The sequence below is a fragment of the Hyla sarda genome, chromosome 11 (genome assembly GCF_029499605.1).
Source record: "Hyla sarda isolate aHylSar1 chromosome 11, aHylSar1.hap1, whole genome shotgun sequence".
Classification (NCBI taxonomy): domain Eukaryota; kingdom Metazoa; phylum Chordata; class Amphibia; order Anura; family Hylidae; genus Hyla; species Hyla sarda.
Genome location: NC_079199.1, coordinates 51,407,996 through 51,421,115, shown reverse-complemented (window position 1 = coordinate 51,421,115; position 13,120 = coordinate 51,407,996).

Sequence of the window (13,120 nt, the reverse complement as noted above, 5' to 3'; positions counted from 1 at the left end):
CTCCATTTCTTTCAGTGTTTTCCTAACAGTGTGTCTCCACTTGTCGCAAAACTACAACTCCCAGCATGCCCGGACAGCCTTTGGCTGTCCGGGCATGCTGGGAGATGTAGTTTTGGAACAGCTGGAGACACACTGTTTGGAAAATACTGATTTATGTCATTGGAGAGACAGCTACATGACAAACAAGGACATTCAGTATAAATGTACTATTCCTGTACTATTATTACTTATTTCTTATCCCGTAGTCTTTAGTTAATTGGGCAAATTATTGTGATTACATAGGATTTTACAGCTCTGTACACATCTACACGTTTCACGTTGTGACTCTCTTCCAGGAAGTTGCAAAAACAAGATTATTGGAAATTCCGATATCCTGAACAAATGTTCAAACTGGTAATAAAGTCTTTTCAGTAGCGTTCTCCCCGCATCACGAGCTGCAAACTTCTGTAGTGCAGCCTGTTTGATCAGCTGTGTCCTGTTTTCAGAGCATGGAATACAGAATCTGATAACACCGCCGAGTGTAAAAATGAAAGTTACACTTCTACAATCCAATTGTTTCGCACCAGTCTGTTTTCACTCATTATACATTCCATTGCAAATGAGTTTTTTTCCACATAACTTATCTTTTTTCCAGGATATAAAATACAGGATAAAGATCTTCCTGGGAAAGTACCGCAATATTACATTAAGGTTGAATGCAAACCAACTAATGCAATACCCAAAATCAGGAATAAAATGCAATGTGTGGTCCAGTTTGTGTTTCGTGTTCACAATGTAGACTTAAAGGGGCACTCCGTCCTTAGACATGTTAACCCCTTAAATGGCCACTGTCACCAACTTTTTTTTTTATATGTTGTAGTACATATGTACTATAACATATCTCTAATATAGTTTCATTATTTTTTATTTCTTTTATTAACATGGTGTAATTTACATTTGAAAATCGGCCACTAGGGGTCTCCCTCCTAGTGGCCGGCTGCAGCCTGGCGTGACGTCACGCCTGAAAAAGGACTGATTGTGGCCTTGCAATCAGTCCTTTTTCATTTAGGCTGCTCTCGCTCCCTGCCTGTCAATCAGTGCATTGACTCCCCGACCACTGGCTGGGAGGCCACTCCTCCTGCACGTGTCATCGCCGCTGCCCCTGCACGCCCGCTGCTGGACTCTGCAGTATCTGTAAGTAAGAGGGAACGGGCTATGCGGGCGGGGGGTTTGTGATGGAGGGAACGGGGTATGCGGGCGGGCGGGGGGTTGTGATGGAGGGAACGGGGTATGGGGGGGCTTTGACGGAGGGAACGGGCTAGCGCCGTAGCACCGCATGACACTAACTTATAGTTTATCTACACAGGGTGCCTCCAGCTGTTTCACTACTACAACTCCCAGCATGCCCTGACAGCCTATAGATGTCAGGGCAAGCTGGGAGTTGTAGTGGTGAAACAGCTGGAGGCACCCTGTGTAGATAAACTAAGGGCGGAAGTGTTGTCCCCAGCAGGCATCAGTGACGTGGTGCCTGCTGGGGAAGTCTGCCTGGTAGTGAGCACACTACCAGGCAGACAAAAAGTTATTTTTAATATAGTAAAAAGATAAATTAAAAGAAGAGAGGGGTTTAGGGATAGATTGGCAATAGGCAGGGACAGAAAAAAAAATAGGATGGTGGGAGCTACCCTTTAAGGACCGAGGGCTTTTCCGTTTTTGCATTTTCGTTTTTTCCTCCTTGCCTTTAAAAAATCATAATCATTATTTTTTGCGCCACCAATTCTACTTTGTAATGACATCAGTCATTTTGTCCAAAAATCTACGGCGAAACGGAAAAAAAAATCATTGTGAGACAAAATTGAAAAAAAAAACGCTGTTTTGTAAGTTTTGGGGGCTTCCGTTTCTACATAGTACATTTTTCAGTAAAAATGACACCATATATTTATTCTGTAGGTCCATACTTAATTAAAAGATATCCTACTTATATAGGTTTTATTTTGTCGTACTTCTGGAAAAAATCATAACTACATGCAGTAAAATTAAAACGTTTAAAAATGTAATCTTCTGACCCCTATAACTTTTTTATTTTTGCGCATATGGGGCGGTATGATGGCTCATTTTTTGCGCCATGATCGGAAGTTTTTAGCGGTACCATTCTTGCATTGATAGGACTTATTGATAAATTTTTTTGCGCTTACGCCATATACCGTGCGGTTTAATTAACAATATATTTTTATAATTCGGACATTTCCGCACGCGGCGATACCATATATGTTTATTTTTATTTATACTGTGTTTTTTTTTATGGGAAAAGGGGGGGTGATTCAAACTTTTAATAGGGAAGGGGTTAAATGATCTTTATTCACTTATTTTTTTTGCAGTGTTATAGCTCCCATAGGGACCTATAACACTGCACACACTGATCTATTACATTGATCACTGGTTTCTCATAGGAAACCAGTGATCGATGATTCTGCCACTTGATTACTCATGCCTGGATCTCAGGCACTGAGCAGTCATTCGGCGATCGGACAGCGAGGAGGCAGGTAGGGACCCTCCTGCTGTCCTGTAAGCTGTTCGGGATGCCGCGATTTCGCCGCGGCTATCCCGAACAGCCCACTGAGCTAACCGGCATACTTTCACTTTCACTTTAGACGCGGCGTTCAACTTTGAACGCCACGTCTAAAGGGTTAATTGGGCGATCAATGCCGCGCGCTATTAGCCACGGGTCCCGGCCGTTGTTAACAACGGCCGGGCCCGACCCGCTATGACGCGGGGCCACGCCGTGGTCCCACGTTATAGATCGGGAGCGGACACATGACGTTCCAGTACGTCATGTGTCCTTAAGGCCGGGCCCGGCCTTAAAGGGGTACTCCCGTGGAAAACTTTTTTTTTTTTTTTAAATCAACTGTGCCAGAAAGTTAAGTACTTCCAGTACTTTTTAGGGTCTGTATACTAAAGAGAAATCCAAAAAAGAAATGCATTTCTTCTGATGTCATGACCACAGTGCTCTCTGCTGACCTCTGCTGTTCATTTTAGGAACTGTCCAGTGCAGCATATGTTTGCTATGGGGATTTTCTCCTGGTCTGGACAGTTCCTAAAATGGACAGCAGAGGTCAGCAGAGAGCACTGTGGTCATGACATCAGAGGAAATGCATTTCTTTTTTTGGATTTTTCTTTACTATACAGCCCCTAAAAGTACTGGAAGGATTATGATTTTTTAATAGAAGTGATTTACAAATCTGTTTAACTTTCTGGCACCAGTTGATTAAAAAAAAAAAAAAAAAAAAAGTTTTCCATGGGAGTACCCCTTTAATGTAAAGGACATAACATGTATGATCGCGGGGGGTCTGGCCACTGAACACCCCCCACCCTCATGCAATCTACGTGCTGGCGCTGCAATGTTCATGAACTAGTCATCACGCCCCCTCTCATAAACATGAATGGAGGGGGCATGGCGTGACATCACGAACGTGGAAGCCCCAGTCCTTGGGGATCATGTAAGGTTCCAGCGGCCGGACCCCCTGAAATAAGACATGTTATCCCCTATACTGTGGATAGCAGATAACATGTCTAGGGGAGGAGTATCCCTTTGAAGGCTAATTAAAGAGGGTTTTCCACAATAGGAAAATAATCCCTATCATATAGATATGGCATCAGTCTGAGATCATGGGGGACAACATTTTTCCCTGACCAGACTTTGAAGGCACAGAAGGAGTCTGCAGTATCAACAGCTAGTTCTGGATCAGTTATGGAGAGATTTTGGGCTGTTCTACAATAGCTGCTGTTGCTGCAGTAGGGATGCAAAACTTGAGAGAAAAATGTCATATTGTGATTATGGAGGTAAATATTGTGATTTCCATATGAGATTGGGGTAAAATAAACAAATTTTAAAACCCTTCCATTTCATGTCCAATCCCCCCATGTCAAGTTCACTGCCCTCATGTAATGTACATCACCCCATTGTCACGTTCAACCCCCTCATTTCACCTCTATTTCCCATTTGCTGTCTATCTCCCCCATTTCACATCCCCCGATTTCATATCCATACGCCCCCCATTTAATGGGGCAACAATAAATTTGGGGTCCCCCCTGCGAAACCTACTGAGTAGGCCCCTAAGCTCCTCCCCCACAAGGTATTCCACCCACATGCCAATGTACTCCACCTATACCAAGTTGCACAATCTGGATAAAATAATACAGCCACACACTGCACCCTCAGAATATAATACAGTCACACATTGAATACTCTGAATATAATACAGCAAGATACTGCACCCTCTGAATATAATACTGTCAGACACTGCACTTTCTGAATATATTACTGCCACACACATTGTGGCCTCAGAATATAATACTACTATACACTGTGCACTTTAAATGTAATACTACCACCCACTTCTAACTCTGCATATAAAACTAACACACACTGGCATAGAAACAGAGAATGTGTCTGCAAATAAGAACAATTTGGCGCATCTAGTCTGCCCAATAATCTGGATCCTATCAATATTCCTTGTCCCTATCTTATATGAAGGATAGCCTTATTCTTATCCCATGCAAGCTTGGCACTCTGTCCTCGTGTTTAGTGTTGCTCGCGAATATCGCAATGCGAATTTTATTCGCGAATATCGCATATTCGCGAATTCGCGAATATTCGCAAATATAGTGCTATATATTCGTAATTACGAATATTCGTGTTTTTTTTTGTTTTTTTTTTCACAGTACACATCACAGTGATCATCCCTCTCTGCTTCCAGCTTGTGTGGTGTAAAGAAGGCTCTAATACTACTGTGTGAGACTGGTGTGTGAATTTTCGCATATGCAAATTTTCGCATGCGCAAATGTTCGCATATGCGAAAATAAAAAGAGAATATTGCGAATATGCGAATATTCGCGAATATATGACGAATATTCGTCCATATATTCACGAATATTCGCGAATTCGAATATGGCCTATGCCGCTCAACACTACTCATGTTGTGGGGGTTCGGTAAGCTCCTCTGAGCTACCGCAGATTTTTATTTTCACTTTAGACGCCATTATCAGCAATGTTGACGGCTTCTAAAGGGTTAAATGACGGTAAGCAGCGGGATCGCTGCTGCCTGCTGTAAGCAGTGAGTGTCTGGTTACTGATGGTAGCTGACACTCCTCTGAAGCGAGCACAGCTCCTGTGCTCCTGCGTGACGTCTCACGCCGCCAGCCCTGCGGTTGACCGGTGCGAACACGCTCCTTTGGATAGGGGATAAGATGTGTAAGCACCGGAGTACCCCTTTAAGTACCAGGAAACAAGGGCATACCTGTACTCCTGCGTCCTTAAGAGGTTAGCACACACATTAACCCCTCCCATATTAAAAGTTGAAATCTCCTCCTTTTCCCAAATTCCATATAAAAAATACTGTATGTAAACAAAATAAAAATAAACATATTTAGCATTGCAGTGTACGTAATTGTCCGATCTATTAAAGTATAACATTATTTATCCCGTATGGGGCACAGTAGAGATGAGCGAATTTTTGAAAAATTTGATTCGGCCGATTCGATTTGGTCTGAATTTATTCGTACCAAATCGCTATTAAAAACGGCTATTTCTGGCCTACAGAGTGCCTCAATAGGGGTGTAGAACACTTTGCCTGTCTGTAACACGCATAGGGTGTGTGCTGGGTTAGTGAAAATAACACTGTTATTCAGTATGACATGCAGATTACAGGCATCGCTATTAGAATCACTGTTGCAGAGTGGCACAATGACAGAGCCTGGAGGTGGCATCAGTATGAGGAAACCATATAGTGGCTGAATGACACAGCGTGGAGATGGCAGCAGCAAGAGGAGACCATATAATGGTTGAATGACACAGCCCGGAGACGGCAGCAGCAAGAGGAGACCATATAGTGGCTGAATGACACAGCCTGGAGTTGGTGGCAGTAAGAGCAGACCATATAGTTGCCGAATGACACAGCCTGCAGTTGGCGGCAGCATGAAGAGACCATTTAGTGTCTGAATGGCACAGCGCGGAGGTGGCGGCAGCATGAGGAGACCATATAGTGGCTGAATGACCCAGCCTTGAGGTGGCAACAGCCTGACGAGACCATAGGGCCTCACAATTGAAAAGATTAAAGATATTTTTTAACATTTAAATTGAAGATATCAAATTGATGAACCTAAAAAGTTTTATTTAATGTGCCAGCAGCATGAGGAGACCACATGGCGGTACAGTGACAAAGCCTGGAGGTGAGGGAAGCATGAAGAGACCATAGAGTGGCTGAATGACACAGCCTGTAGTTCGCTGCAGCATGATGAGACCATATAGTGGCTGAATGACACAGCCTGGACTTGGCGGCAGCATGAGGAGACCATATTGAGCCGGAATGACACAGTGTGGAGGTGGCGGCAGCATGAGGAGACCATATAGTGGCTGAATGACCCAGCCTGGAGGTGGCAACAGCCTGACAAGACCTTAGGGCCTCACAATTGAAAAGATTAAAGATATTTTTTAACATTATAATTGAAGATTTCAAATAGATTAACCTAAAAAGTTTTATCTAATGTTCCAGCAGCATGAGGAGACCACATGGTGGTACAGTGAAACAGCAAAGAGGTGATGGAAGCATGATAAAACATATAGTGTCTGAATGACACAGCCTGTAGTTGGCAGCGGCATGAGGAGAACACATGGTGGCAGAATGAGACAGCCTGGAGCTGGCATCAGAATGAGGAGAACATATGGTGGCAGTATGAGACAGCCTGGCATCAGCAGCATCAGGAGTCCTGAAAGTGACCCGGTGACATAGTGGGGCGGTGGGAAGCAATACCAGTACCCGATGACAAAGATGGGTGAAAAAAGGAGAACTTGGTATTAGATGTGTGGCATCCGGCGGGTGTCATGATCAGAATAGTAGCTGAGGCAGGTAGGCAGAAGAAAATGGTCTATTTTGTAAAAGTGTTAGTGTGCACAAGTAAGTATTGAAGATATGTATTATGTAAAACATAACTTTTAATAATATTCTTTGAATAAAATATATGCACCCAAATTTTTCTAGAAATCAAACAACAGGAAAGGTGTGCAAAAAACACCATGTGCCACCTACACCACCAAGTATTGATGTGATGCAAAGACCTCTAAAAGGTGGAAGGGAACAATTTATGGTTCATTGTAACCAGTGGGGGTAAAATCTTCCCCTGTAAGGCCCTACTCTTGCATTATTAATTCACTTCTTGGCAAGTGTTACTTGCCTTAAAAAGGGTGGGCTCCACACAGGAACCTCTCCCTATTTCCACCTGCAAACATTGCCATTTCCAAGGGTTTTTAGGTGGAAATAGGGAGAGGTTCCTGTGTGGGGCCGCGCTTTTTAAGACGAGTAACACTTGCCAAGAAATGAATTAATAATGCAAGAGTAGGGCCTTACAGGGGAAGATTTTGTCCATTGTAGCAGGTGGAGGTAAAAAATTCCCCGGTAAGGCCCTACTCTCGCCCTATTAATCCCCTTCTTGGCAAGTGTTACGCGCCCTAAAAAGGGCGGCCCCACACAGGAAACTCTCCCTATTTCCACCTAAAAACCCTGTGAAATGACAATGTTTGTAGGTGGAAATAGGCAGAGGTTCCTGTGTGGGGCTGCCCTTATAAGGGCGAGTAACATTTGCCAAGAAGGGAATTAATAATGCGAGAGTAGGGCCTTACAGGGGAAGTTTTTACCCCCACCGGTAACTCTGGGCTCTCCACCTCTGCTCGGCACAAGCCATCAGTTCTCTGAAAGGTGCAGAGTCCACCACTTGAAAAGGGAGGGACTGTAGCCCCAGCAACTTGGACAGGAGCACATTCAGCTTCTGCAATGTTGGATGAGTGCGTGCATACTGTTGTCTCTTGGATATGGCTTCGCCGAAGGATTGCTGGTGGATGAACTGACTCGAAGTAGGAGGAGCAGGAGCATCTGGAGCGACAGAAGATGGGTATGACACACAACTTCCTTCGGCTGAGGTGGTGGAGCCTTGACTGGCTTGAGTGGCGTGCCACTGGGTGATGCAGCAGGCTGGACCACCACATTGGAGCCACGGTTCTCCCAGGCTGCTTTATGGTGATGCTGTATATGTTGATGCAGGGTTGTCATGCCAACATTGGGACTCTGGCCACGCTTCCCCTTCTGCCGACATATCTTGTATGTGGCCAGCTTAACATCCTCCGGATGCTTGAAGATAAATTGCCACATTGCCACCAACAGCTCGCACTGACTGCTACTGCCGCCAACTCCAGGAACCCCTGTTCCACCACCTCCCGGGAAAGTAGGCTGCTGCAAAGCAGTTGGTCTACCCCTAGCACGTTTGGTTCCAGACTTTCCACTTCTGCCACCATGCTGACTGCCAACCATGCTACCACCTTGCTGGCTCAGCTGCTGCCTCCCAGGCAACCTGCAATCCTCTTCTCCTGCTGATGATGAAGCCCCTTCTGCCCCCAGATCCCAAGTGCGATCGGCTTCATCATCATCGAGTTGTTTTTGCACATCAATGATGTCCTCCTCAGGTTCCTGAACAGTGTCTGCTTTAGGAGCCTGAACGCTCGCAACACCACCTCCCATACCACTCTCCTCATCACTACTTGCCCGCCTAACGGAGGAAGCGGCTGATGTCTTCTCCACTTCTTGGCTGGGCAGTAGCTGCTGACTGTCCTCTAGTAGACTGTCCTCACTGAATAGTGGAGCTGAACCAACAGCATAAGATACTTCTGTGGGGGAGGGAACAGCATAGGACAGAGGCAATGGGAGGACAGGGACTACTCCTTGGCCATGCCAACTGAGGTTTGTGTCTGAGGAGCCTACCGACTGTTGACTGGGGGTGTCAGATATCACTTGTGATGAAGAGGATGACCGTGTTAACCAATCGATGATGGCAGATGGGTTGCTGGTCGAGACACAACCGCTAGCTGACACTGGGAGCTTAGGCCTCTCGCTGCGACTCCTGCTGCCACTCGTCCCTAGTCTGCTGCGCTGTCCTTAAGACTTTAACAGAAACAAAATGGTACACCACTTAGATGTACATGTAGGTATGTACTTATGAGGGGAGAACAATTCCAGTACACTTAAAACAGTATTTATCTACAACACCAGTAAGTGTCTACTTTTGGCTGTAACCTGTGTGTACCTTACGCACAAGTTACACTTAATAGAAGACAATAGGCTTTTAGTGCTCTGCTCACTCTTACTGGCTGGCTACTATTAGCATTTCAGTTGTTGTACACAACAGTTGCTGTTTACTACACTCAAAATTGCACTTTCTCAATCTCACTCCCTTCCCTATCAGTGCTTCTAGGCTGGATTTGTGCTTGAGGTGAATCGCTGCTGTAAAAAAGCTTTTCTGTGCAACACACTGATCTCTGTCCCTCTCTCTCTGCTACGGAATGCTGATTTGACTGGGAAGTGAATTGCTGCTGTAAAAATGCTTTTCTGTGCAACACACACTGCTGTCTGTCCCTCGCTCTGTAATATAATGCTGATGTGACTGGCCGCAAGATGGCTGACGATTATTTGGGGCTGTGACATCACAGGGGTGACTGGCTGCTGATAGGCTGAATGCTGTATGTATTCAGAGTCATCCCACCGACCCTTGTTCCCGCCTTCCCAGGATTTCTTGCCCCATGTCCTCACATGTGGATCCGCCATTTTAGATGCCTGACCCCTGGAGCCTGGACCACTCTAAATGGAGTTTAATGAAGAGATTTGCGCTATCGAATCGCGTCAAAATTCACATTCGTTACATAACGAATTTGGATTCGTCAGATTCAATTTGCTCATCCGTAGTGAATGGCTTAAACATAAAAAAATACCAAAACCTAAGTACAGATTCCGCAAATAAAACTACAACTCCCATCATGTTGCACTATATAGTAGTATAGGTTATGGTGAAACATGCTGGGAGTTGTACTTTTGGGCTTGCTGCAGAGCCCTAGGCTGTATCAAGGAATGCTGAGAGTTGTATTTCCTGTCTACAATGCCCAGGGTGTCCCGATGCAGCCTATGACTCTGCAGCTGACCCAAAACTACAACTCCAAGCATGTTGCACCATAACCTATACCACTATATAGTGCAACATGCTGGGAGTCGTAGTTTTGAGTCGGCTGCAGAGCCATAGACTTTGTCAAAGAATGCTGGGAGTATAACACCCAGTATTCCCTGATACAACCTACGGCTATGCTGGTGACCCAAAACTACAACTCATGCTGTACTAACCTGTAATTTAAACATTTACAGCAGGTCTGGCTGCCACTTACCCTTATAAAGAGTCAGGGCCTCCGCACTAACACCTTCCTTCCTGGTAACAGACGTGCCTGCACGCCGCACACACGTCTGATACCAGCATACTCTGCACTCTTAAAGGGTCCCAGATAGACACCAGCTGGGGGGTTGCTGTTGTTGTCAGCCTGCTGGTGGTGGTCAGTGTTGCCCTTGTGTGCAGCACCTAAAAAACACGGTTGGCAGCGACGGGCCCTCCTAGCAATGCCACTGCTGCGGGCCCCTACCTAGACGGGGCCTCCCCCCGCACCACGGGGGCTGCGAAGGCCTCTGCTATGCCCCGGAATACAGGTATAAATACTGTATAAACACCACACTGTAATGTATGGGATAAGATGTCTGATCGCGGAGGTCCTACCGCTGGGGACCCCTGCATTATTGCATGCGGCACCCCCCTGTTTTTTTACCGGAACCGCTGGAGGGTCTGAGTCGCGCCTACGGGAACGGAAGTCCGTGATGTCAGGACTCTGCCCCCTACGGCCGGCACGCCTCCTTCCATAGACTTGAATTGAGGGGACGGGCGTGACGTCACACGGGGGCGGAGTCCTGACATCTCAGACTTCCGTTCCCGTAGTCGCAACTCAGACCCTCCAGCAGTTCCGGTAGAAAAAAAAAAGGTGGGTGCCGCATGCAATAATGCGGGGGTCCCCAGCGGCGGGACCCCCACGATCAGACATCTTATCCCCTATCCTTTGGATAGGGGATAAGATGTCTAGGGTGGGAGTACCCCGTTTAACCTGATTTGTAGAAGTGTAACTTACCATTTGCTAAGGTTTGCCAAAATATTATAATTTTTTCTGAATATTCCATGTTTAGTATAGTGGGAGAACAGTACAGAGCAGGCATACACAACTTTTCAGAAGCAAGTGTGCAAAAATATTAATCGTCTGCACTCCTAGGGACATTAACCTCTTGACTACACTCACTTTGCACTGCGTGCATGGCTGAATTTACTTTGATACACACATTATACATACAATCATTATACACATATCATACATACACACATCATACCTCTATACACACACACACATACACAGGGCTGGTGCAAGAATTTTTGCCACCCTAGGCAAAAGCTAATTTTGCTGCCCCCTTGACTCTGCCCATTGGCTCCACCCTTTAACACACCCCACCTTACTACTGGGGTGACATAACATGCTGTAACAAACCTCCTCCGCATGTAATCTCCTTTTTACTGGGGTGACACACTCTAAAAAACCTTCTCCTCATGTCATCTCCTTTCTACTGGAGTGACACAATGTAACAACCCTTGTCCGCATGTAATCCCCCTACTACTGGGGTGACACACTGTAACAAACCTCTTCCCCATGTAATCTCCTTACTACTGGGGTGACACACTGTAACAAACCTCCTCCTCATGTAATCTCCTTACTACTGGGGTGACACACTGTAACAAACCTCCTCCTCATGCAATCCTCTTGGTACTGGGGTGACACACTGTAACAAACCTCCTCCTCATGCAATCCTCTTGGTACTGGGGTGACACACTGTAACAAACCTCCTCCTCATGCAATCCTCTTGGTACTGGGGTGACACACTGTAGCAAACCTCCTCCACATGTAATCACCTTAGTACTGGGGTTAAACACTATAACAAATCCCCTCCTCATGTAATCTCCTTACTACTGGGGTGACACACTGTAACAAACCTCCTCCTCATGTAATCTCCTTACTACTAGGGTGACATGCGACCTCCAGCACTCAGCACCGCCTCCTCCACAGCATTACACATGTCCTTCAGCTTCTATCCTGCTCAGCTCTGCCGCTAACATGTGACATCATCACAGGCCCTATATCACCAGAATTATGAAAGCCGGCTGAGGAGGAGAAGGAGGGGTAATGTGACAGTGCTGCGCTCCTGACAGATAAAGGAGTGCAGCACCGCCAATGTTTTTTTAGGGCTTGACAGCCCCTGACTGTCCTGCGCCACTCTGTGGGTGAGGGCCTGCTGGGCGCACGTAGCACCCTGCGCCCCAGCCTGGGGAGTGCAAGAAATAGCGGCTGGCCCCCCTAGCAATGCCACTGCGTGGGGCCACTACCTAGATGCCCCCCCCGCACTGCTACACCACTGCCCCAATTTTATGTCTATGTCTATGTCTCCCATTTTACATCCCTCCTATTTCATGTTCATCCACCTTAATGTGGTGCTGGATGGAAGGGGGTAAATATAAACTGATGCCTACCGAATTCCAGTTCCCCATAGGTTGACTGCAGGTTCTGTTCTCCCCTAAGTGGTCACAATGTTTTCTGTTCTTCCTTATTCTGAAACAAGCAGCTTGTTGTAGGACCTTTCCACCAAGCAAGTAACTGGCCACGCGATACCTACAAGGAACCGGGGCTAGGCAAGCATATGTTTTTTATGTTTTCTCACCACCCCAGGACCATATACACAAACGAATTGAAATGCAAGGTAATAATCTCAGGAAATTACTGGCCATGGATGCTGTAATGACGGATGGCTAATATCACGATTTTATTGTTTTTTTTAGATAAATTGTACAGCCCTCTGCTGCAGCCTCTGCCTCCAAAACACTGTCAGGTTGACTGAGTACCATGGGGTTCATTTATGCAGCCTGTGTGCCCATAAATTGACGAACATTGGCCATTTAGACTGGTGAATGTGTGCATGTGAGATTTACCATACTTTTTGCACTGTGTGAGCCTGAGGGCATGTTTAGTGGGGAAGTGGGCGTGGTTTAACAAGTGTATCTTTTGATGCCGAATTTATGATATGTGGCTTTTATAGAGTGGCACAAAATTGCACAAATCCCTCACCACGGATACAGTACCTAACTATGCAGTGTTGACTTCAACCCTGTTAACAATGAGAATCTGCGACTTTAGGTT